General features: G+C 39.2%; 1 protein-coding gene across 3 annotated transcripts in view; it reads left to right on the plus strand.

The window, feature by feature from the left end:
* Positions 1-27,761, plus strand: part of nexmifb (neurite extension and migration factor b) — an 83,184-nt gene that overhangs the window by 31,423 nt on the left and 24,000 nt on the right. The window contains exon 2 of one of the 3 annotated variants that reach the window (XM_044127713.1): positions 22,613-22,767. The exons of the other annotated variants lie outside the window; for them this stretch is intronic. The gene's annotated coding sequence lies outside the window, so the exon portion shown is untranslated. The remainder of the gene's footprint in view (positions 1-22,612; positions 22,768-27,761) is intronic. 3 annotated transcript variants of the gene reach the window in all.

Consider the following 27,761-nt stretch of genomic DNA (forward strand, 5'->3'; position numbering starts at 1 on the left):
TCATGCAGTTTAAATTATTCAAATCCTGGGCAAATTACTCTTTTTCATCCAAGAAGTTTGTCTCTGATGGGAAATGAGACCAACATCTCACAGAAAATAACCAAACAATGTAAAAAGAGTTAGAAGTGATTTATCTATTATTATTTAAATACAAAGGCAAGATAGCAATCAAGCCTTTCTCTTAATTACTCACCAGCTTTTTACATTTCCACTGATTTGTTGAAGCTTTAACTTTGGTGATGAGCTCCACACATTTGAGATTGAAATGCCTCTCTGCCATCACCTTAATCTGTAGTCCCCTCTGTAGCTTTTCAAGCAGATTCAAGTCAGAATGAATCCGTTCTGAAGTCTTTTCCATCTTGGTGGTCTGCTTACTTATTCCTTGACTGGTCCAAATCAGAATAATAGTGGAAGTTTTTTAATTTTTTTTATTTTTTTTTTTACAAGGTTTTCAAAAAATCTCTAATTCACATTTTATTTAATGTGAGATTTGAGTATTTTTTACAACTGGATATCTCCACAGGTCTTGAAAAATATTTAAGTAGAAAGGAAAATAAACAGATTTGCTAGATGTAAGTACAAGTGTATCAAATGTTTTATTTACTGGCACCAGCAGGAAATGAGGAAACAGCAAGACGTGGATGTAAAATTTACAGCTAAGTCTTATAGTTTGGAGTTAATTTGTTTAGTTTTTCCACATAGTAAGTGAGATGTGACACCACTCATCATTCTACACAGCTGACTGATGCTTCACAGCAACATACTCTGATGAATGGAGAAAAATCCTGCGCCAGATTGTTAGCAAAATGAGTTTAACCCACGTGAAGTGTTTTTTTTTTTAGTGGAACTGTGGCTTCAGTCAGAAGCACTAGTGACTTTAGGAAGAGTAAGGTCTAATTTATTAATCTAAATTTTCAGACTAATAATTGCTTCGAGATCAAGGAAGGACACTGTTATATTTTATAATTAAGAAACAAATACTTTGTCTAACAAGTATGAATGTGATGGGTGATATATGTCAGCAAACCGACAAGCCATTGTATTTTCCTTCTCCCTTTCTCTGTTCTCAGATCATTGGTGAAACATAAAAATCACAGATTAATATCTTTAAAAGACTAATGGTTGAAATTTTAATAATGTTGATTGTGTGCTTTTTTTTGTTCCATTTATTCTGCTGCCTCCTCACTTCAGTATAAGCCTTTGAAAACCCAATGGCATTCACAGAAAAATATAATTTCTGGCCTTCTTATGTCACACAAAGAAAAAATGTTTTCTACAATGTTCAATTGTCTTGAAGCACAATCTGATCCAAACATGTTGGCAGCTATTTATATGATATATTCTCAGAGAAATCAAATCAATTTAGACCATTTTCTCATAATAATGCAAAGCGGGAAAAAAAGCAACAAACTAGCTACAGTACATGTTGGTTTTGCTCATGTTGTTCAAGTTATAGGGCTTTCTCTTTGTCATTCACAAGGCATTTAATTGTTTGATCTTTGACTATGATATTTCATGGGACAGGGCAAGAAATCAAAGCCATTTTTATTTGAAAACACGTTAAGGAAACAAATCTTTCATGCGAACCGTCATTACATTCCTGTGATCATCTCTGAGCCCATAAAGAGCAGACGTGTTATAGGTGGTGGCCCGCACGTATACGGCCATTAATCACAAGCCCATAGGTAGTAAACACTGTTTGATGGTCATTGAAAAACAATTCTATTACAGAGGTTAGCCTGTCTAGCGGTTAACCTTCTCCTCTTTGATGTATAGCGGTGTGGCTCTTTAGCTCAGAAGGAGGAGGAGAGCATCCTCACCTCAGCTGGAATTTCCCCCTTCAGCAGCTTTTGAGTCGTTGTGCAATCATCATGCAACCTTTTGTTTCCCTCCCCCCGCCGGTACCCCTTCTGCCACCTCCCCGTCGTACCCTTCCTCCCATTTTTTTCTGCCTCCCTCCCTCCAGTCATCTGAAATGTGCCCTGCATAAGTGGAGGCAGCTGCTTAAGTGCTGAGAGAGGGAGGAGAAGGGGAGAGCGAGAGTGGAAGGAGGGAGGTGAGGGAGGTGAGGGCCGAAGAGGAGCGACAGAAAGAGTCTGACTCACAGTTAGCTTTGCTTCCCCTCCCTGAATGCTGCAGCATCTACTCCTCCCATCGCACTCAAGGTCTCTCCCTCTTGCTTTGGCACACATACACACTCATGTATGCACACATGCTTTTGCAATAAGAAGGCTTCTTTTTTTTTTTTTTTTTACTCGAGGTTTTCGGGACGTTTGAAATGGATTTGTTTTGCCTTGAAACGGGTATACTGTCAGCATTCCTTTGATTATTATTTTTGTATTTATTTATCTTTTGCTTTTGTTTTTGAAGTCTTAAAGCTAATTAATCTGACTGTGGTTGATGCAGCTCCCAGCTTTAGGTTAGAGGTTGCAGGGGCAACAGATTGAATACAGTAAATAACACACAGGTGGAATGGTGACAATTGTCTCTGTCAATAAAACGTCACATGAACTATCTGTGGAGCTTAAGGGCAATTTGGCGAGGGTTTGTGCCTGTGTCTTTAGTGCTTTTGTGACAGTGGGCTTGATAGCTAAAAGCACACTTCCCTGCAGTGGAATTACATGGAGGCGGTGACGGCAGCAAAAGCCCAGGGCTTTTATCGGCTGTCATTCAAGCAGGAGATGCTGGATGGAGGCAGCAAGGCCACCATGGCATGGAGCAGGACAAAAGCTCAATACTAGGCTGTAATTGTAAAGAAAAAACAGACTCTAACAAGGTCAGAGAGGTGCTGAGTGGAACCTGATGCACGGTTTTAGTGTCATAACTGAGCATTAGCCTTGATTTGGACCAAGAGTTATGCTGAGATGCAAATGGTTTTCTCACATTTCCAACAAGATAGATTTAATATTTTGCCTCTAAAGCAAGGTGGAGTGTGTGTTAGTTTGAAAATGAAACAGAGATTAAATGGGGACATAGAATAAAGTATTTTTATAGTACATTTAACGTCAAGACTGGCAGATATGTGCAGATAAGTCTGCAGGGATGTTTAACTTATTAGTTAAATTGGACTATATTGATTAGTTGCTGTTAGAAATTTGCCAAGAAGACCAAAATTCTTCATACCATCAGGAGATGTAGGTTTAACTTTTACTTCTGATTGAAAGCATCTCTAGTGCTTTCTTTGGAGTGATCCAGTCAGAGCTCTGACTTGACCAGGTGAAGCTGAAGATTAGAGCGATGGCAAGCCGGCCTTGCAATCTCAAGGACTTGTAGCTGAAGAGCTTCAAATTACCAGTGATCTGCTGCCTGGTTGATGCAGAGCTGAAACGCTCATTGATGGGGAAGCGCAGAGTGAGAGTCCTGGTGCGCACTGTACACTGGGAAAAAAGTCCCAGTACACTGAGAGATACTATTTACTGCGTACCAGTGCATATCGGCCCACTTAAAGCACTGGTAGTAGCATCTTTCATCACTCGACTTGAGAATCTCTGAAAAATAAAAATATGATGTTTAGAGATTTTTCTTAGGTGTCCTTAAATATATGTGTTAAAAAATTTGAGTCTGGTTTAAATATCAACAAAGCGTTTAATATTTTTCCCTTATTTTACAGTCAAATGTAATAGTATGTAAAATGGTATTTAATGTAGAATAATCCAGTCCAGGTTCTATAAGTTTAAGCATTAATAATCATGCAATATAGACCGTGTTTGCCCAAATGCTAAAAAAGCTGTAAAAAACATTCCTTTCATTATTTTTGAAGCATGCAGGTGATATAATTCAACCACACACACGTTTTGTGCTCAGATGTCTAGAGATTTATCCAAACTGCTAGAAAAGTCTAAACAAATTGTAAAATCTAGAAAATGATATATATTTATCTCGCAATAATTATATTTACCCTGCACAAGGTTTTGTTTTGAGAAGAAAACTTTATCTTAATAAATGTGTGTCTCTGTAAATGACACACTTACAAATATTTAAAAAAATAATTTCATTTTAGGTTGGCATCAGATTTTGTTGGACTAACTCAATTAAAATGTAGATGAAAGCAGCCCAAGACAACTTTGAGCAAAGTGTACATTTTCAATGCTATAAAGATTTAGAAATCCAGTCACTGTTGTATGTTTACGCAACTGTATTCAATTCTTACTTGTATTATTTCTAGAAATGGAGACTAGCAAAAGCAACACATTTAAAAACGTCCCTTTATTAAATGATGTCACAGACAGATTACAGTCTGCAGCCTGGAGGCGAAAGACGACCTGTGCTGTTTTTATGAGTGGAGAAGATACTGTAAGCCTGAGGTCGGCAATTATTTTTCCCAAAGGGTCACAGAAGCAGCTGTTAGGGCTAAAACACTGGATCAACACAATTTTCCAAGTATGTATTTGATAATAAACTGTCAATACAATTTTTTATCTTCCTCTGGGAACTGTAAGCGTTGTAACCAAACAGTAACATGTGATTCAATATACTGGTAGCTGAATCATTACATTTGTCATAAATTAATGTATTTTACAAAGACAATTCTTTAAACGTAACTGAGCAAAGCTCATGTCTACAAAAAAAAAAAAAAAAAAGGAATAGACATATAAGTAAAATCTGTATATCAGCAGCAGTAATGGATTACTGCAGGCAGTAATCCATTACTGTACTATATTTTGTAATTCTCAGAGTGTTATGTTTTCCTTAAGACTTTACTGTGACATTAGCAAGAAGTTATGAATTCTGAAGACTGCTATCATTACAATAAAAATTAATATGGGTTGCATTTGTTATTAGGTGGCTGGAGGCTGCTGAAGGAGAGGACCAGAAAATATAGCCAAAAAATGATATTGCAATATATTTTTTAAATACCTCAATGACAAAATCACAGACGATGTTCCATATTTTGTGCATTATTTATTTTATATTGGATTTGGCCAAACAAATATGTCACCACACAAAAAAGGGGTTTTGTTTTATTTGACTTTCCATTATTAACAGTCACCAGCGCTAAAAAATATATTTTCCTAATTGAATTCCTTAAACTCCTCTCCGCTTCCCCTCTCCTCTCCCTTTTCATAGCTTTACCAACGATGAGCGAAATTTGTTTCATTTTTTTCCTTATGGAATATCTGATTCCTGACACAGAGCAAAAAGCACCTACAACTCTCGTTTCTTCTAATTTATTTAAATGTTAGTTAGCAGACGTGACTAGCTGCAGCTAGCTAGCCTCTTGTCTGTGTTTCTGAGGTTTTATTTGTGTGTCCTTGGGCCTACAATCAACCAGGTGCTGACAAACCGGACAGAAAATGTTTCTCCTGTTTCTTGTAATTTGGTGGCCCTGAACTTTTAGCTAAACTTCAAGATATTTATTTACTTTTTGGAAAAATGTTGGTGTTTTTTTTTTTTCTTTCCCGCCTTGGCTGTCTGGTCTATTTTGTCTGTGTTGAGAGGAGAGGAAAGTCATAAAGGGAAGCTCATGAATTACATTTCAACTATGCTAGAATATGCGGAAAACAATAGATGGATATAAATTATATCATAATATTCAACAAAACCAGTAATCATTTCAATCCAACCAACTAATGGCGAATAATTAATTTGTCACAGATAAGTTATTTCTCTTCTTAAACTGGTATTACTTTGGCAAGTACTGTTTGTGACAGTATGCATATTTTGTAGCTTAATTTCTATTTATCACCTTGTGAAAAAGGAATAAGAAGACAAGAAGTCTTTTCAGTTGCCGGCTCCAAATAAAAGCTTAAATTCAATGTGGCGGCAGCAGTTTTGGCCTTGAGGTCTAAGAACCAAGCTGCTGGTGAAAGCTGCGACTTCAAATGGGTAACAGAGAGGGAAGGGAATTTGTGCCGGTCACTCCTCAGTTTTCACACACAGACCAGGGTGTGTTGCTCAAGACGGTGAACGCAGGATCCACCTGAGTTTGACCTCTTTAAACCGCCGGTGTCCCTCACCGGCGCTCTTCAATTGCTGCTCTAGTTGCACAGGTTGATATTTGGACGTGGCTGTGAGAAATTTAATTATTACAGTGAGGGCAAAACGGATAACGTACCAAAGAAGTTTGACATGTGAAGGGTTTGTTGGAGGCTGGTGAAATAATCCTCTTTCTACCAACTTTATTACGCTCACATTCTTTAGGTCAGATTTTATTATAAATTGATTTTCTGTTAACGTTTGAATGTTGTATAAAAATAATTATGGGTTAGGGTTTGCAAAGCCTCAGAAGTGGCGTGAGAATCACTAAGTGTGATATTGTTATTAGGACAGGGTTTAATATTCATGATAAGGGGCAGGAAGTGAGGTCAGTCTGGGTCGCGAATCCATTTTGTGAACTTAAATAGAAGCACGTTTCTCATATATCATCGACCCAACATTTTCACTCTTTCACAGCTGCAACTACCTGAGACCTATCCATGTCCACAACCAGATATGTGAACAGAAAACACATTACTGTATCAACTGGCATAAAATGTGAAATGATTTTTTTCAAAACTGATAAACTCCAAAAACAGTAACCCTTTCATCTAAGACAGGCTCACATCATGTCTTTTAATGAAAAGGTGTCGCTTCTTGAGATACCTCCAAAACTGCTTGCTATTTGCCAAACGTGTTGCGCAAGTTCTTCAACCAGGTCTTCAGAAAAGTGGACAGATTTGTTTTTGGTTTTTCACTCCTGATGCCACCTGATCGCCGCAGACTGTGCCTCAGCCTGCCATCAGCTAATTAAAATTTGATATTTCTCTTAGCATAAATCTGATGAGTGATTCCCTAGAAGAGATTAACGTGCCTAAAAATTCAAATGATTCGCACCAAACACCTTCTCAAGCATTTTGCCGTTTGTGTTTAGATGAAAGAGCAGGCGGAAATGTTACGCCAGCGGGGGAAGCAACTTTATGTGTTACTTTATACTTCAACATAAGCAGTCTGACATGTAGTTTTCTACATTGATTTGCAACGCTGCCATTCCAGATGCGACTGCTACATTCTTCTGTTGCTTTTAGGCTAACTGTAATTAGGCTTTTCTTTATATCACATTTTGTGTTGGATGGATTTTTTTTTTTCCTCCACACAGAAAGCATGGACAAGAATCTGTGTTTCCTGGGCTTCTTCTTCTTTAATTGCGCTGACATGCTGTAAAGCTCAGAAGTATCGCGATTCAAATTTACAGCTACAGTCTCTACACTCAAGCAATTATTTGTTATTTTACAGAGAAAAGGCTAAAAGATCACTTTTACTCAACAGTAAAACAAATGGCTCCAAGTGGGAAAATGCTTAATTTAGAAAAAGTCAAACATTTAGATCAGGAAAAAGATAAACTGATGTAATTTTAAACCTTTCTTTCTTCCCTTTCCTCTTCTTTTGTTATTTCTTGTCTTGTTGCTGATTTTTCTCTATATGTAGAACTTTTTCTCAGGATTTTCCTGCTCTGTCCTTCAGTTGATTGCCTTGATTGGGAACACCTGCCCTCCTCTGTTTGATGACTTCGTGATTACTTTAAGCTAAACTAATTGATTACATCAGAGTTTTGTTTTCTGGCTCTGAGCATCAACCTTTCATGAGGAGACGTCTTTAACTCGTCATTTTATGTCAGAATTTTCTACTCAGAAAACTAATCTTAACAGATATTTTCCTCTAATTTTTATCTCCATAAGAAAAGCAATAAAGTTTTTCTTATTTTGCTATTATTCCTGAATATCATGTTGTAAAAATGCACTTTTGACTTTTAATGTCTCTAGATTTTTTTTTTTAAGTCTACAGATGTTTCAGATCATTAAAGAAATGATGATATCTAACAATAAAACCAGAGTAAATATAAAATGCAATTTTCAAAAATGCTTCAAACCAATCTTGGATCTCTTGATAAATCATGAACTAACCACATCGTTTGGTTCAGTTTCACCACATCTATCCTTATTACTCCCACAAGTATTCACTTAAATCAAACCTGACTACTTGAAGTGGGCTAAAGAAAACTCAAAAGGCAAAACATTATAGCCTGATATGGTTTTATTTTTTGTTCTTGTGTCTCCTTTTCTTCTTTTAACTTTGAGTTTTCTTGGAAAACATCCGATTTTTTTTTTGCTTTTTAACTGGCTGGTGGCTGATCAGCGTCTGATTTTGACCACAAGCACACCGTTATCAGAGTCTCCTGCTTTAAAATGAGAGCATCAACTTGTTGGATGGGTGTTCAGTGACTACCTTTCAAAAGTAATATAAATAAGCATGATGTTTATATATATATATATATATATATATAAATATCAAGGGAAAAGGTGAAATTGCTCTTAAAGGGGTTGTCTGGGAGTAAACAGGAGTAATGTCCCAATGATAAAAAAAAAAAGTGTGCCCTCTGGAGGTCCTCTTCTCCGGCTGTTTTTCTAAGGGCTTCATCAACAACAGTGCCTCTCTGTTAGGCGAACTCTGTTGTTTGGGATATAAGAGTCTGCACGGGGTGCGTCTCTGAATGGCTGCCCTGGGCATTGAGCAGAACGAGGCACAGAGTGAGCTGCAGCGGGCAGCTCTGCAGAAGCAGCAGCCCTCTGTTATTCAGCCGCTGGCCTGTGCGCCACAACATTGTGTATACATCTGTAGTCTTACTTACCCCCTGGGCTCACAAAGACCACCACTGCTGCCATCTTCCACTATGTTTCTTTTTTATATACATCCATCTCAGCCTTTCTCTCTCATCATACTCTCTCTTGATCACATCACTTGCTCCCTCCCCCCTTCCTTTTTTTTTTCTTTCTTTTACACAGAGATATAGTCAGGCAAACACACCCACACACTTTCTCACGTTGGCTCCCATACACAAACACATGAAGGGGCCTTGAAGACAAACCATGTGTGAGATCATTCTGCCTTAATGTGTCAGGAACATTACAGCCTGCTCACTTTCTCTGCTTATTTAAATCATTAAAAGAAAATGCGTAAAGGGAATCTTTCCCATTTTAGGGGTCAGTTTGCGATTCTTTCATGGATATTTGCTTGCACGAGGGTTGGAGAAGTTAAAACCTCTCTCCGGCTGAAACTGAACTGGAGCTGTGAGTGTTTAAATATACATGAAGCAGAGGGCTACATGAACGCGATCCTGTCCTGGACGGCGAGCGGTTATGAGCTGTGTCATGTGTCGGCGCTTTCAAGCTGACTCCAGCTTTCATCAGCCTTTGCCTCTGTGACGCCGTGACTAGTCAACAAAGACGCCGCTCCCAGCTCTCCCAGCGCCGCTCCACACATGCTGTAAAGGGGCGTTCATTTGTACATTCTCCCTGCTGCCGCCACGTCTCGGAGCGGCTGCTGTGTCAGGGACTGCGAGAGGTTCTTTCATGTGAATTGATGGTTTTATGTTAAATAAATAGAAAGATGCTTTTAAAGTGCATTTCATTCTTTATTTTTACTTCTCCCAGCTTTTATCTTGTCCCTGACAGGCTGATCTGCTCGAGGCTCCAAGACGATATTGTGCATTGACAGTCCAAGTGATGTATTGTCATCATCTCCTGGTTGATATGTACCGCTGCTCCCTTAAGGATAATATGCGGCTGTCATGCTCCGGCTTGAGGATTTCATAAGATCCCGCTGCTGCCCTGCACTTCAATAAATCCTTATTGCTGTCAATACATTTTCAATCAGTTGCCATTTGCTGCAATCACTGTTGCATGTGTTACTGTAAACTCTGCTTCCAGCTTCAAGGTTTGTGCGTATATTTCTAATGGGAGGCATTACAAAACACATCTTTTAAGCCCCCACTGGGTTCAAAACAACAGGAATGTATTTTTCCCCCTCTTTCTTTCTTCAGACGGCAGCGGCTTTCACAATTGAATCTGAATGCCATGCTTTTAGCGCTAGAGTTGTTTGATTATCCTCAGACAGGGAGCTGTGCTGGATTCCATTCCTTTCATCATGCTTTAACCAGTGTGAGCCGGCTCCCCTGTCGTATTTTATGAGGGGTGATTTTTTTTTTTTTTTTAGGGCCTCTCTTTTATGCAGATGATTTTGGCTGCCTCTCCCCGGTCTGGTCTTCAAGAGCTGGATATTGGTTTTGACAAGAGAGCTCACCCTGCTACATCCGCTCTCACTGAGCTGTCTACCTGACTGGATATTCTTGGCCATATGCTAATGTGAATTACACTTAGCAACGGGGAGGGGAGGGGCGGATGCGTCTACAGGTGTTTTCAGAATGAGGCTCGGTGACAGGAATATTACACCGCACTGGAATCCTCATTGACCCTTCACACTCCCGCAGAGAGTGGCGCTCTGTGCTGTTACCCAGTCGCGTATATTCTTTTAATACTCACTGCTGACGTCCACATCAGTTGACAGGTGTCTTCATGTGCAACGTGTTCATTCAAGGAGAATTTGTTCGCCTATAGTACCAGGAGCTGTCGTCTATGGAAATTGTTTTCTTTTTCCACTAGGAAGTGTTGATGTGCGTACGTGCCTGCAGGCGTTTCTTCTGCTAGATAATGAGAAAAGCATTAAACAAAATGACTGTGCAACTTGCAAAGAGAATTAGTCTTTATTTCACATTTTTTCAAATCGTTCAAACTACTAATTAGCGTAGTTCAATTTCTGGCAAAATTATCTACAAACTGTTTCTGCGGTCTGTAAAATCTGAGTGTTTAATGCAAACTTCTACATGGTTTTATCATGTTCTTCTCAACAAAGACTAATTGAAGCCTAAAATATTCAAGACAGTTGTCCTGTCAAGTTTCTGGTTGAGTATATAATATTAGGAAATTGTTCCTTATGACACTGTAAAGTGTTGATAATGGATCAGTTATCAAACTGTGGAAAAGTATTTGTTCTCTTAATTTTCTCACATTTTTTAAAGTTTTGAGTTTCATCAAATTTTAACATCAAACAAAACCTCAGCCAGTACAAATAGGAGTTTACATGTTATAATTTCATTTATTTTTAAAAGGCAATCCAAATTAAACTTCGTCTTTGATTACAAAATTTTGTGTTTTTGTTTTATGTCACTGTGTAGGAATTTTGGATTGCTGATGCACTTCTGATCCGTGTCCTGCTACGTAACACTTGCAGCTTGAGGGAATGAACTGATGACCAGACATTCTCCTTCAGGATTTTCTGCTCAATTTATAGTTTCATCAGTTACTGCAAGTCACCGAGTTCCTAAAGCAGCAAAGCAGCTCCAGACTAGACTCCAGATAAACTACAACCAACATGTTTGACTGTCTTTTTTTTTCTCCCTGAATTGCTCTCCTGAGCGTCATCCAGATGTTTTTCTGAAAGATTTGCATTCTTTTATGTCAGCAGTGATTTTCCCCTGTGATCTCTCCCCTGGAAGCCGTTGCAGCCCAGTTTCTTATTGCTGAATAATAAATACTGACTTTAGCTGAGGCAGCCGAGGCCCTTGCTGGTGCTGCGGATGCTGTTCTTGGTTGTCTTTTTGACCCTGTGGATGAGTCACAATCTGCTTTTGGAGTAATTTTTGGTAGGCCAGTCACTCTTGGGATGGTTCACTGTTCTGATTTCTCCATTTTTGGATAATGGCTCTCAGTGTGTTTCACTGAAGTACCAAAACCTTAGAAATAGTTTTGTAAGCCATTCCTGACTGGTAGTTGTCAGTGATTTTGTTTCTCATCTATTCTTGAATTTCTTTAGGTCAGGACACAATGTTTTGCTTTTTGAGATGCTCTCATACTGCCAGACTGACTCTATTTTCCAGATGTATTGGTCCTACAGGCTTCCCAGGAACAATGTATGGCTCTGGCAAGGAAAAATATATAGTTAATAACAGTAATTTGTGATTTTAACAAAGGTGGGCCTTTTTTTTTTTTTTTTACATTGGACCAGGTTGGGTTAGGCTCAGTTTTTTCCTATTAAACGAAATAAATCATTTGAAAAGTTCTCATTATATTTTTAAAATATTTAAACTGTTGATTATCTTCTAGTCTAGTTGAAATAATTTTCTTTGTTAAATAAAGCAGCAAAATCATGTCATATGTTTGTTGTTTTACATTTTGTGGTAACACAAGGAAACGATGGTGGTTTTACTCAGGGTTATAGTTAAAGTCTGATCCTCACTGTCCTTGTTAGACGATACCTGCTGGTATTTTCAGATCTCCATCATTTTGTTAAGCATTATTTACCAACTGTAGGTAAATAATGCCTAGACAAGGATGTAGGATGTAGCCCACATCCACATTAACCCAAACAAAAGCACAAGAACTGAGTGTAATTAAATTATATATATATATATATATATATATATATATATATATATATATATATATATATATATAGTGTAAGTCCAGACTAAAACGATTTTTAGAATGCATAAATGTTCTTGATCTCTTCTCGTGAAAGAATTTTCTGTTACTACCTCTTGACAATGGCCATCAGCTCTTACCAACCTCCCTGACCTTAGATGAAAAGCATCCCCACAGCATGATGCTTCCCCCACCATGTTTGCGTGTTCACGGTACTTTTTGTAAGACTGTTTTCTGTTAAACTACATATGAAATAGACATGTTGGCATATTACTCACACGTTTGGACATCTGCTGGGAACATTTTCTAAATGTTTAAATTTCTTGTTTTAAAGTGGATTTTTTTTGTGGAAATTTGACTGAATTTCTTTCTCGACATATTAAAGCTGCCTTACAGTACAAGTGATGTACTGTAAGGCAGGTTCTCCGGTTGATGCGTGTGGAAGGATGAGAAGTGAACAGTGATGTTATTCAGGACATCCCTGGTCCAGGTTGAGTTTTCCTCCAGATGTACAGCTTTAATATGTCGATCTTCCTTCAAGTTGCTTTTCCATTCATGCTCGTCTAATTGAGAGGGCATCAGTGAGCAACAAGCAGCTGAAGCTTAAAACATGAAGTCAGTCATACAGCGTGTGATAATCGTGTCTCCTACCCTCTCTCTGCTCTTCCTGCCTACGTAGAGGGCTTTGCATGAATCCCTGGTGAGTGTTTCTCCTCAATGCCACATTGCTATTGTCCACTTGTCCCTCCTTCTGTGCAATCACATGCATGAAGTTGTGACTGTAAATCCCAGATGTTGGCAGGTCTTCCTCCTCTGCAGCATTCTGGTAAACTGTTGGCTGACAGCTCTTGGTTTTCTCAAGCTGGCAGCCATAATGAAAGATAACACAAAGAGGAGCTAGGTAGGTCGTCTGTTTGTTTTTTTTTCCTCCTCCTATCCCTCTCCAGTTGAATGGATTGTAAAACAGAAAAAAAAGAAAGAAAATGTCCTCTCTCTTTGAGGGTGGAAAGAGATAGAGTAGCTGTGTGGAATAAAGGAGATGCCTCTTTCTCTATCGCACTCCATCAGCATTATTTACCAGACCTGCCAGTTGCTTTGTACAGCACCTCTCCCTGCCAAGTAGGCGACTGGCGTCCGACCAGGGGCTAGTGACAACAGGCTACAGTGGAAAGCAGGGAGAGCTGTGTGGATGAGCCAAGTCTGTTCATTCCAATAGGCTCCGGCGTGAAGCACAGACGTCTATCTGCGCTCAGAAAGCAGAATGTGCCACTATAAGGGTTTCTCGCCGATTAGAAACCTAACCCGCTTTTTGAATTGGATGTAAAACAGCAAGAGTGGTGTGGTTGTGTACACAGGTCATTTGTTAGACCTCAGCTGCTGAGAAGCTGTAATGAATGTACTCCTGTCAGCCATCCTTACAGAACCTATGGAAAACATCAGCATTTGGTCATTGGGTACTGAAAAGTGAGGGGGTTTTTTTCTTATCCACATCGTGTCACAGATGGTGGGAAAGCCTTTGTAATGCTAATATAATATCACACTGTGTCGGCCCAGCTTCGTGGTTCTCTCTGTGTACCAAGCAGCCTGGCTGTGGAGTGATTTACCAGTACGGAGAAAAAAAAGACCTCCCTTGGTTTGCACTGAAAAGGCTACGTGGTTGGCGGGTCCTGCCGTTCGGCCTGCTGCGACTTTGCCCGCCTTGACTTTATTGATTCGCTGGTCTATCCAGTGCTGTGTGCCATTAATTAACTCTGTCTCCGAATGTTTGTCACATTGTGCATGCTTATTAGGAAGGCTATTACCAAGGGGTGCAAGGCGTTAAAAGCAGCTGGAAGGATGAAGCAGAGGAAAAGGACTTGCTTGCTACTGGCCATGCTGCAGATTAAAATAAAACAGAAATGCACGTTTCAGTCTAAAAAAATTATTTTTTTTCCATAAAAAGCAGAAGATTGCACCTCCTGCTACTAATGGCCACCTCCCTGGATGCGATCCAATGGCGGGCCACTTCCTCCTGTTTTAGCCAATGGCTTTGTCCCTTCTTCCACGGCAGCGACTCAGCCATTCGAGAGGAGGAGATAGGAACATTGATGTCTTTCTCTAGACGCGCCACGTCACGGTGTTGTGTATTCCTTTCCCAGCCCTCATCCCTGATATTTGAATCGCAAGGGGGGAGCGTTTCATATCCGTGCTGAGAGAAGAAGGGGGATCTTGTCTGTCTGAAAGAGCATGCTGGATTAGGGGGGTTATTTCCCCAGAGGGGGGGATATGAGAGTGAGTGTCACTCAAGACGGCTCTCACGCTGCCGCTGCATGTTGCCAGGGAGCCCCCCGTCTTTGACTTCTACCACTCTCCTCTCCCTCTGCCACATCCTCATCATGGCTACCATCTCTCCTCCCTTTTTTTCCCCCCTGCTAGTCCTTTGGTGCCCTACAGGGAGAGGAGAATTGTGTGGTTCTGTGGGGTGGTTGTTATTCCAATCACACCTCCGATGCAGCGAGGGTCCAGTAAAGTACAGAATAATTGGCAGGTTCCAGACAGCCATTCTGTTCTCATATGTGTGTGTGTGTGTGTGTGTGGCTGTGATGAGAAGGGGGGCTGCTGTAGGTGCAGCATTCAGGGGTCATTTCATTAATTACTTGCTATTGTGTTTTACGCATGTTCTCACATTCTGTTTGTCAGCTCAGGTTGATTAGATGCACATGCCGACAAAAGATCCTGCTTCTGAATGTGGAGGGAAACATCAAATAGGGAGGAAATCACCCCACATTAAAAACAGAGCTCTTAATAAGCCAAACTGTGAGATGCAGCAATCCGAATTTTGTGAACGACCTCCTATCTTTGTAAAGCTAATACATGAATATCGCTTTTAGCCAACAACCATTATTTTCAGAAGCTAATATGAGGGAAGTGAATTTAAATAAATGTTGTTTTTTTCTTTCCTCCCTTTCACAACCGCTTATCAATTATTTAAATTAAGAAAAGTGTAAATGTTACAATGTGTGTGAGAGAGCAGTACCTGTGAAACTGGGTTTCATAAATATTTTAAAACAATAACAAAAGTATTACAGAGCTGACATTTTAAACTGTGCGTAGCATCTTATATTAGCATAATTGTGGTTAGCATTACCAAAACAGCAATCTCTATTTTGAATGTTGACTTCTGAATTAACTTTGCAATATTCTAAGGTTCATCAGCATTTCTAAATGTAGCATGTTTAAAATAAAAAAAAGAACAACTTTACTAGTTAGCTTAGCCTTCCTGTTATCCACTGAAAGCCCCACTTTCTTACAGTCTTAACGAGCCACAATAATAGCATGCTAATAGCATGCTATTATTGTGGCTCGCATAATAGCATGCTAATAATAGCATGTCAGCTAAACTCAGTGGTACTTAGTTTTTTGCATTCACTATTAGAAAAAAAAACAACTTTTCGATTGAGTTTTTGAGTTTGAGTAGGGTGAGGAGTACAAAGATAGTAGATTGTGTAGAATGTTTTAAAGACAGACAGCAAAACTTGGAGATCTTTGGATTGGCACATGCTTTGTGGTAGAATAGTACAACCTTGCTGAGATATACGAATTTATTTCCATTTTTCATTTCAGAAGCTGGTTTAGTAGAGCTAAAACAGTCACTGCTTAATATTTAATGACAAGTTAGTTTTACAGTTGTAAAATGAACATTTATAAATGTAACATTTATCATACATCATAGCATTGGTTATAAATTGGGCAGAACGCAGTCAAAGTAAAACTTGGTCATTCTTGACACAAATTGACAAAATTGCACAATCTGATTCTTCTGAAAATTTTCTTTCCTCTAACAAATTGTGAGATATTTTAATTGTAAGTGATTTTGTATTTGTCTAGTCTAGTGCCTTATGTTGCTGATTAGCATGGTTAGCACCATTTGCCTTATAAGTAAACACTAGTCTGAGTGAGGTTGCAAATTGGCTATTAAAACATAAAATCGTCCCATGTTTGGCACGTCTGTTTGAATCCATATAGAAAACCCTATATATTTGTATTTTTAACAATCGGGGGGGAAAATCTGGTTTTAGGTGAAGCTGCTTCCTGAAGGAGCTTCTGGTTCTCCCTCAAACTGCATGTTACATTTCTCATTAATCTCCTTGCATTGGATGCTTGTCTTCTAAAAGTCATTAGGATTTTTGCATTTTCTTTTATGATGTTATGATGTTGTTCAGACAGAGGCTGGATGTTTGAAATGATAAAACAGAGCAACTTTACTGTTCTCCATCAAACCTTTCTGCCATCTGCTAAACTCTTTACTTCCTGCAGCATGGATGTCTTTCATCATGTCATAGAAAATTCAGCTTCTTTTTAAATAGCTTCTTGCATGTCTTTAAGATTAAACACCTCTCTAATTCTGAACCTTACGATTATCATGGAAATTTCTACACTCAGCAACAAGTTCCACACTGAAGAGTGTTGTTGTCAGGAGGATCTGGTTGCATTTTAAGTAGAGTTGGAACTTTGCACGCTACTGTTTTACTGTAACAAAAAGGGCCCTCTATCGTAGGCCCTCTGTCGTATTATGTTTAAAGGGGTCATGCAAAATCCGTTTGTTTTTTTTGTTTTTTCATCCTTTAAATACATTTTAAGTTTTTAAGTCATTTTCCAAGTCTTTGTCTCTTTTTTTTCAATGCTTTGCTTCCCTTGATAAGATCATTCTGGAGTGCAGAAAAGTTGAATTTAGTGTCTCATGGTGCAGCGTAGATTTCTTTATGTTCTGTTTGCTTGGGTCATATTTCTCAATACATTCAGTTTTCTCTGTTCCCTACTCCTTTTTTTTTTTAAACTATTATGTCAGTATTTGCTGCAGAACTGCTAAATAAGGTCATTGACCTTTGGCTAACAAGTTTCACAAATCCTTTTCATTTTTATTTTCCTCACAGTGGTTTTCTTTTTGAAGTTCAACGATGCTGAAGTTACAATTGGATAACTTGAATGTTTTGTTGTTGGGTGTTTTAACTCACACAATTCAGTCCAGGCTCTGGGTCAATCCTCTTCTTTCTCAATTAATAGCTCCATGTTACATACACAAAAGGCATGTTTTGCCTTTTTTTTCTCCCTCCCTCCTTACATTTAACATTTGCCAACCATTTCATATCCATGTATCCAAAGTATAGCGTATTATTTTACTTTTCTTTGACACTTAAGTTTTACCATTGATTTTAGAGGTAAAACTATAAACTGCTTAACTATCTTCTACAAGTTGAGGACATATTACTGTCTAAAAAACTTCTTTCTAATCATTTTTGAACAGATTCTCTTTGGGTCATTTGGAAGTCTTATGACATATTACATATTACCGCTCATTAAAATAAAACAACTATGACCTCCTGATGGTAGGAGTTATTAAGGGACATCATTTTCTTACAGTAGATAATGAAGTAAGTTACTTTATATGGTCAGTGCTTGGTTACCAAATTTCAGACACATCTGTCTCACAGAATTTGGTCTGAAATAACCAACGCTGCAAATGTTGAAAATATCAAATGGGAGAGATGTCTTGTATCTGGTCACATCCTCCTTTGTAAGTATTTCTTAGCAGTTTCATAAATGTATATTTTACATAATAATGAAGCATTATTAACCTTTTTCTGTTTATCTCTTTGTTCATTGGCAAAAAAGCACTTCAGATATTAGGTATGAATCGTAATACTTTGTTGTGACCGTGATTTCAGTAAAGTTAAACCAACAGGTTTAAGATAATTGCCCAATAGGAACCCAGCCATTGTATATGAAGAGATTTGACTGCATCCATCTGTGTCTCAGCTATATGGCCCGTAGTTAACCTCACTGCATCATGGCCCACTCAGAGTATGCATCAGTGATCATAAATTCCACTCAGGTGAACAATAGGTCGATTAAAGCAAATACTTGGGAAACTTACACCTTATTTTTTTTTTTTTTTTTTTTTTTTTTTTTCACTATGTATCATTTATTTGCGCATCAGGAGATCATACATATATTGATGTTACATACATTGTACAAAGCTTACATGACTTCTCCTATTTTTTGTTTTCTTTTTTACACAGTTTTTTTCCCCTTCCCTCTTTCTTCTCCCCTTTCCCCCTTCTTTCCCTCTTCCCTTCCCTTTCCCCGTAAACTTACACCTTATTAACTGAGGCTCATCCTGAGTCAGAGGGCAGGGGTCACAGGTTGAATGCGTTCCCTCTTCTGACTGATAGGACTCCGGGGTGATCACTGATGCACATCAATGGAGCCGGGCCGTGCAGCCAATCAAGCTGGGGGCTGGTAATACGGATTGGTACAAACACCAGGGAAAATAACCCAGTTCTATCTGCTGGAAAACACATTGACCCACAGACCTAATGGAACATGCATCCCATAGGTGCTCGGCTGTATTGATTAGCCATTCTCTGCAGTTGTAGCCAACACTGATATTGAGTGTGATTTTGCTATTTTTTTTTTTTTTTTTTTCCATCTGTGCTGTAGGCATGCCTGTTCTTGCAGAGGCTAAATTAAAATGGTTACAGTGTACCTCTGTGCTGCTACATGTGCAGCATGTAGCAGCACAGAGACTTTTTTTCCCCAAGTCTCTCTGCTGTGATTTCCTCTCATTGAGCTCAGCACCATAGCGACCATCATCACTTCTTCTGATGCCCTTTCCTTCTGATCCAGCTTCACCTTAAAGGGCTTCTCATTATGAAGGACACTTGGTTCTTACATGAACACGTCCACGCACACACACACGCCAGACTCAACACAAGCACGCCCCTATCTAAGTTAAAAAAAATACCTAGAATACCTGGAATCAAAGCTTTTTACCTGTTTACTTATAATAAAAAACACACTCATGCTGTCTGTTGTGAAAAGAAGAAACAGTTTGAGCCTTGAAAACTGCGCAAATGTCCATTATTCAAGAGCTTTTATGTGATTGAGGTAGAACAAAGTGGCAGTAATAAAAAATATTGATCACTGCAACCCATAAAGTGTTTGACAGGAATTGCTGAGGCAGAATCAGGCATTGACTGAGTGCCTTTGCAGGCGTGTAAACCTGCAGGACATTATGTCACCGTATTAGCACCGATCACTGCGGTATAATGGTCCCCAGTCCTCCCAGCCTGATTTAGATTCAGCCCAGCAAATGAAGCGTAGCTCTAATAAATGCACCTGTTGGAAATATGATAATTGCCTCTCTGATGGCTGACCTTTTTTGCCGTAGCAGTAAAGATTATTTGAAGCATGCCTGCATGCAAGTGCACGCCTTTGTGTGCCTCAGTCAGGAGTTCAAAAGGCCATTGCTGCTGCTTTTTGACTCTGCGTTTCTGGGGGGGCGGATGCAACTTTTGTATTTATCAGCAGTTAGTCATGCATCGGCTTTTTTTTAACTGTATCGAGTGGGAGCAGCGCGGACTCAGCGTGAGCGTGCACGGCCATGGGCACGTGCGTGCATGCACAGCCTCATTAAACACTCGTTTCATAAGACTGACCCTTCAGGAGCAGTGGGCGGACCGAACACGATCCGCTCAAATGAGCAAATTCATGTGCAACGTGAAAGTTTTGGGTGTGCTGGAAGCATGTTCAGATTCAGACTCCATTTGCGATATCTGTGATCAAATAATTCCACAGTGCAGGGCCCCACGCAGCTCCCTCTGTACTGTCTGCCGCACTTGTTTCAACCTCCTTTGTACCGCATGCCGAGCTCGTTATAACAACCTTGGGCGAGTCGAGCTGCTTTTTGTTAATGTCATCACATTAACCGTGTGTGCTAGTGTGTGTTCTTGTGTGCCATAAAGAGATGGCTTTATATGGACGCAGGATATATCCATATGTGTGTGAGGATGCCATTGCTTCTGTCTCATTAGCGCCTGAGCTGAGGCCCTGAGCCGCCTCTTGCGCTCCATTGGGACAGCTGATGAGGCCTGACTATGTGACCTTTAACAACCTAATCAACTTTTAACACCTCGCCTACCGCCTGCCTTATTGCCATTCTTCCCTCTGCCATTCACTGTCATACCCCCCTTTTTTCTGTTCTGTTCTGTTTTAAGCTGCAGACTTGTTTTGCCCATCATATGTGCATGTATGGACAGAGCAGCATTGTACACACTTACAGCAGCTGTCTCTGGAGGAAGGTGGGGATGTATTGTAATAGTCTGTCTATCTGCTCACTCTTGACCTTCTCTTTGCTTATTTTTCTCCTTTCCTTATCTATTGCTGTCCTTTTCTCCCATATTGAAGAGCTCAGACTATGGTAAAGATAAACAGAGGAAGGAGAGCAAGTTTTAAACACAGACATCATGCAGTATTTGTTGTTCTGTCCCAGTTAACTGTTTTTATTTAAAAGTCAAAATGTCACAGAAAATGTTAATAAAACAGAATGTTTACATGTATGAAATATATTTTAATATACAATCAGACTGACTGAAATTACCAGGGTTTTTTTGTATCTCACATGTGATTCAAATTTCTTATTTGTACTCATTTTTCTGTCCAAAGACAATTCAAGGGCTTCTTTTTTAACTAAATCATTATATCATTTTGTTTAGCAAACAATCTTCATGGATTTAACACAAAAACCTAAAAACAAAATATATTCCTTGATCTAATTTAGGAGCCCTGTCTGTCCTGCAACTTCAAGGTTAATTTATCATGTATATCAAATGTTTCAATTACTTTTTCTGTTCATCAACAATTTCTACAGAGGTGTGCTAATTAGTAAATTCTTTGATTCAGGTGTGCTGGAACAGGGACACATTTAAAAAGACAAGAGATTTGCAACTGGAAACTCAAAATCTAATTGCTTTTTTTTAAAAAACATAACGAAAACAATCCACCATATTGCTGCTTAGAAAATAGACTTACTTTTAGTCACTTTAAAGACATTCCACATCCAGCGTGGTCGATGGCAGCCGACTCTTACATTTTCACAACTTGAATGAAAATAGAAGTAAAAAATAGTTTCCTTTTGAGCTTGGTCTTACTGTTACAGCTAACTTTGAGTTTTTTTCCTCTCAGTAATTAACTTTCACACCAAATAGTATTAATGTCTGTGCTTCTTAGGTAATGTGCTGTATAGTCACTGTTATTTTGGCTTTGATACATAGATTGCTGTTACTGAATGTGATTTTTATGGCGCACCCTAGATAGGCTGAATCATTGGGTAGTAGTTAAGAACTGAGAATGTGTCAGCAAATTACATTAATCAATACAAAATAAAAACAAATATCTGAAGAACAAATAAATCACTTTTATGCTGCAACAGTGCTGAAAGGCAAATACCTACAAGAAATGCTGTCGCCTTTAGGCAGAAAGACTGAAATAAAGACGCAAACATAGACTGGAAATCCCTGCAGGGACACATCCAGAAATCATTTTCTGTGAGAAGTGTACAATAAATAAAAACACATAAAACAAGAAGCAAGAATAACCTGCTAAAAATTCTGTGTCCAAGATGCTCTGACGATCCATCAATACTGTGCAGCGGTATGAAGAATGACAATTTTAAATTGATTTGGACTTGACTCCCCTCACCCAAAGAGGAAAGAGACAATCTGGCTTGTCGCCAGAATACAGATGATAAGCCAGCATTTGTGGTGGCTTGAGGGTTGCATGAGTGCATACAGCATGGGTACCTAAATGCACTATGAATGCAAATCATTTTTTATTTATTTATTGTGCTTTGTTTTGTTTTCGGGCAACAAATGTCTGGCATATGTCAGAAAATCACTGCCAAACTACATTCTGCATGCAGTAAAGCAGCGTGGCTCCACAGTAAGATGATACAGGTGCTAAACTGAGCTGCCTGCAGTTCATACCTCACACCCACTGCTGTTAACACATTAGAAGATTAAAAATATAACAGAAAGGGTCCTAGGCTACTTAGCAGCTCAATGTCTACAGTGAGAAGTAATAGAAAGTCTGTCAGTCAACTTTCGAAACTGCAATTTTTCTTTGTTTGATACGGCACAGTGATAAATATTCCCCACTTATCAAAGTCAAATTTTAGATATATTTAGGCTTTTTTATTATCACACGTATTGATACCCCAAGGTAAACATGTGTAGGAAGCTTTAAGATGGCTTTTTCTTTATTGCAGCATCGCAATCTCGTACTGAACTATTCGTTCCAGTTTTCTAACAGTGAGCTTCCTAAAATGCTTAATTTGTGCTATATATATATATATAGAGAGAGAGAGAGACATCCACAATGAATGCAGTCAGTGGTTTATCAAAATATTTGCCTGACTTCCAAAATTTAATTAAGATTAAAGTAATAACGATCTCCTCAGAAAAAGTCATGACTTCCATTGGGAGTCCTGCTCTTTCTTTCCTCCTGCAGGCTGTAATCTGCGAGGTTGCAGTTGCTACAATTGTCCAGATCTGTTTCTGCAGATTCTGTGGTGCCGATAAACGTCCTAATCCCGATTCCAAGTCAATCTTTACTCATCGGATGCCTCCCTGGCTCTTCAGCAGGCTGTGATTGACGATGATTATCTCAAGCGGATGCCGTATCTGTTCCATCGCTGTGGCTGCGTGAGGGATCGGAGGTGAGGAAACCGGATCAAATAGAGCCTCCAAGCTCCTGACAGAGACGGTGCACAGGAGCAAGGGCCCGTGTAGGAGACACCAATGAATTAAGATGTATAGATAAGAGAGATTCTTTTTCCTCTCATGTTTCAGAGACATATCTATGAGTTTTGTCATCAGCTGCTGCACCGAATTTACCTGACATGCAATCTTTGTGGGTTAGTAAGTTTGAGCTTTCTATTAAGAGGCAGCAGAAGCACAAGCTGTTGCTGTTTTAGTTATTTTCTTATTGGCTGTTTAGTTATACTTTGTTGCATATATCATTTTTTTTTTTTACTTTTGCATCCACTCAGAATGAAACACCTCCCAGGAGCAGTAGAGAGTTACTCCTCATCCTTCAGCTTGATGAAGACAGACATGACATATTCACAGAGGATCATTTAGCACCTAAACAGCCAGATGTTTCCCCCAGGAGCAGCTTGACAGAAAATCTGAACAAAGGAAAACTGAATATTAATGTTGATCTTGTTCCATCAAATTCATAAAACATCATTTGTACTCAGCGCTGCCTTTTGTGAGGCACACAGATCTGTAGCTTGTTATACAGCAGCAAAGAGGACAAATGCTAGTAGTAATAAAATTAATGTTTTCTTTCCTCCACTTTAGAGAATAAATTGCATAGAAAATGACTAGGTGCTATTAGAAGTACACAATCTTAACACAAAGAGAGAAAAAAAAGAATCTTATTTAATGGATAATTAACAACCAGCAAAACAAAAGAGCTGAGAAAGAATAATACAAATGTTATTTTAATGAATTTATAGTCACTTTCAACTTTTAAATGCGTCCATTAGAACCTGCTATATTTATCGATGCACTTTCATAGGAAACCCTGACAACCTCCTACATCACAGAATTATTAGTTTACCTCTCTGTTTTGAATATATGTGGTTTTTGACCGAGCTCCAGCTGAGGCAGTCTTCATTTATGAACACTCACATCTGCTCAGGACTCGGCTGACTTGATTGGTGATCAATCAATCAATCAATCAATCAAACTTTATTTGTATAGCACATTTCAGCAGCAAGGCATTTCAAAGTGCTTTACATCAAATCAAACACAAAAATACAATGCAACATAGAATCAACAATAAAAACACAACATAGTCAGATTCCGTCAATAAATTTGCAATTGATTACGTTTTGAATACAACTCTAAACAAGTGGGTTTTTAGTTTAGATTTAAAGGAAGTCAGTGTTTCAGCTGTTTTACAGTTTTCTGGAAGTTTGTTCCAGATTTTTGGTGCATAGATGCTAAATGCCGCTTCTCCTCGTTTGGTTCTGGTTCTGGGGATGCAGAGCAGGGGGATCAGTTTCTTTATGCAAAGTCAGTGTTTATGATTAAACAATAAGACAAATAGTGGGCATAAATGACACCTATGGCAGAGTTCCAAGGTGAAAACCACAAAGACTTGTCTCATTTTCTAAAGAACAACATGACACAGATATAAACGTATTGGTGGTAAAGTGATGATCTCCAGATGCTTTTCTGCTCCAGATATCTTGCCATCATTGATTGTGATGTCTGACCATCAGTTTGCACTGGATGACAAAGCAGGATAAGGGCTGAAAGCAGACCAGAGAGTGTTCTTAATAGCTCAATGAAGCAAAAATGAATGGTATTGAGTGGCCTAATCAAAGTCCAGACTTACAACTGATTCAGATGATGTTGCTTTTCCCGTACCTTATCCTTCTTCTTATATCCTTCTTCCCTTAACAAATAAAATCATCATTTGAAAACTGCAATTTGTATTTAGCCACATTATATGTGTCCCAAAATAAATTGTGGTTGATTATCTGAAACATTTAGGTATGACGGAAAGCAAAACAGAAGAAATCTGTAGGAGGCAAAATCATTTTTATGGCACTGTGCCGTGGAAATGGCACAGCTTGTCTTCTGGGACCATTGAAAGAAAAATTTAGTAATTTCTCTTTTGGAAATAAAAAATTAAGTCTGTTTTTTGAACTTCTTAAAGGTTCCTATTCCCGAATTTGAACTTTCCAAGTCAGTCATCTTATTTTTGTCCGGCTCAAACGTCCATCTGGAAACGTGTAAATTCCTGTTTTGCAGTTCAAACAGAATGCACAAATGTTCACTGACTGGATTCAAAATTCTTTCTGCTCCTGTTAGATTCAGTCCATGATCAGCAGAAATGAGCAACGTGAAGTTTCTGTTTGTCCATGTTCAGCCAAATAACCCAGGCAGAGTCTCAGTGAGACGAAGAACATGGAAGACGTTCCGTTTTTCTGGCTCAGTGGTTATATCTTCAGTTAATGCCTAAAATGAGCAAAACTTTAACAAAAAGTCAATTTAATAATGTGATCATTCCAGATTTACTTCCAGATTGAAACTGTAGATGCAAGGTGTGTATGTCCTGTATCTAAACTGTATGCTTGCATTGCATTGGGGCTTTCCTGCAACCTAAACACTTATGTTCATCTCTGGATCATTGCTGTCTTGCATGTGAAATGGGTAACTCGGCAGTGAACCTGCTCTGAAACTATACACCTGCGCTGAAAAGAGGAGTCGCCATTTCAGCGCTGTCTGTTTGGATCAGCGTTCCCCCATGGCGCTGTGCCCTCTTTCAGAGCTCCTCTCTCGGTCACCTGTTCCTTGGCCCCTGACTCTCCCCCTGTTTTGACACAATGGGCCCTTTGTACCTGTATGTACCACTGCTGTGAGACATTCCTTGCTTCTTCTTTTTTTTTTGGACAGCAATACACAACCCAACTCTGACTATCCCTGTCGATGCGGCCTCATTCAGGAGAAATTCAATCGTAAGGAGGAGAAGTGCAGCAAATTGTGGGACTGGGAAGAGGCTTGCAGGAATTAGATTGTGGCGCTGATAAGTTCTATATAGAGCGGGTAAACACGTTCTTATCTTGTTATCCAGCTTGCACATTAACACATGATCTGTGGAGGAGGGTTTAAAAGGATAAATCAAATTCTAATCATTGTGTTTGGCTTGCACCCACTCTCTGCTCTTTGTCTCTATTTCTGTTCCTCCCGATGCAAAAGGACCCCCGGGCCCACGAGTGAAGAACAATGGAGGGGTCAGAAGTACCAGCAATTTTCCCTGCACCTGCTGAACGCTTCAGAAATGAGTGCTCCGGTGATTACGTGGCCTAATGTGCGATGTTTAAAGAGCAGTTTCCTGCAGCAGAGTTAAATGCTAGTGCCCTCTGTGAAGTATTAATGATGTGGATGGATGAATCAGGTCGGAGCAAACCTGTTGACGGCGGCCACGGCGCTCTCCAAAGCTGTGCCCAGACATCAGGCTTAACCGCTTGGCAAATTGGACATGCTTGTTGGCTGTATCTCCAATTTATGTGCACTCTCTATTGCAGTTAGTCCATCTTCATTATTGAAATAGCCTCTGTCAGGTCTTGACAGAGTGCTGGATATGTTAAAGGAGGGAGGGAGAGAGGAGAGAGCTTGCAGGGGTGAAGAAAAATCATGAATAATGTGGAAAATAAACATTTGAGGCAGTGGAGCTGGAGCCGGCTGGCAAGAGGGGTGTTGGGAGTGTTGGCAAATGCCCAGCTTTGATTTTTCCATCTACCTCCCTCCTTGTGATTGTATGCGCAGGCTTGTGCCGGGGGATGTTGACACTGTGGATCCTCAGCCATGGGGCTTTATCTCTCACACATGCAGTCAAACATACAAACCTTTGAGCAGCTCTCAGCACTGAACTCCTAACAGCACCTCTGTGGCTTGAACAGCATCCCAGCTGCGAGCTGTGTCACACTTCTCACTGGATCCAGCCTTTTCTTTCTTTTTTTTTTTTTTGCAAACTGCTGCCGTGCTTGCTTCATTTTTTATTTTGATCAGACTGATAAGGCCAAACTCAGCTCATCTCAGCCAGCCAGTTCCAGTTCATGTCATTTTGAAGGAGATGTGTTTATCGCCAGAGGTAGAAGTTAAATACTTCAATGATTAATACAACTTGACCTCAAAACCATTTTGTAGCTCTGTAGCTGAGCGCTTAATCTCAGGCTGGAGGTGCAGTAATGTGTCTCTTTGAAGAGAAGACCAACTACTGGACGGATCTACACGGCTTTGGACTATAAATACATTATACATCTTTACCACTTATGTTGATTGGAAATTTATTCTGAAACTTATGCCTTGGTTTATAATGATGTGTTGAATTATTTCCTCTTCAGAAACTCAACTGATTGCATGTGGATTTCATTTAGGATCAGAGCTTTAAAAGGTTTAGCGTTTATAAACACATGTTTAAATTCGAAAGCACGCACAGACATGATTGTGTTAGCAAAAAGAGGAGAATGTCATCACATTTAGCATGGGTGCCTTCATAAATATGAAAAAAAAAACATGCCGATCATCGGAGAAATACTGGGAGGAGGATATGCAAAGATAATGACTTAAAACAATGATTGTGTTTTTTTTTTAAAACAGAAACAATTTATGGTGCTGTTTCTGCATTTATATTTAGAACACCTGAAAAACAGGAGCAAATTACCAAAAGAAAATGTCTTTATCAAACTGCTTAACTAATCTGGAAAATTACTTACAAGAAATTATAATAAATTAACTGCTTACAACCAATCCAGTGAGCTTGCAACAGACAACTGAAAAATCCTGAACTAGCAAATTAATTTGATCGTAATGTGTGCCATATGAATGCTGTGGTTTAACACTATTGCAATTTTTTAATCTGTTAATCTGCAATTGCTATTTGTTGTCCAGTTTATCTAAGTAAAGTTCTATAAAATAATTCTGAAAAACTACTTACGGTGTACGTTTGTGTGTGTGTGTAGCACTGTTTGGCTTTATTTACTGCAGTTTATATTAAAGTGCCCCACCTTTAGGATTCTGTACTTGCTACAAAAGCAGATGTAATGCCTCATAAGGTAATTACCCCCCTGAGCTGGTGTGTTTGCAGCTGCAGGCTGCAGCAGGGCTTCCCTTCAGGTAGCTCTCCCACTCA

Source organism: Gambusia affinis, linkage group LG09, assembly GCF_019740435.1.
Source record: "Gambusia affinis linkage group LG09, SWU_Gaff_1.0, whole genome shotgun sequence".
Taxonomy (NCBI): Eukaryota; Metazoa; Chordata; class Actinopteri; order Cyprinodontiformes; family Poeciliidae; genus Gambusia; species Gambusia affinis.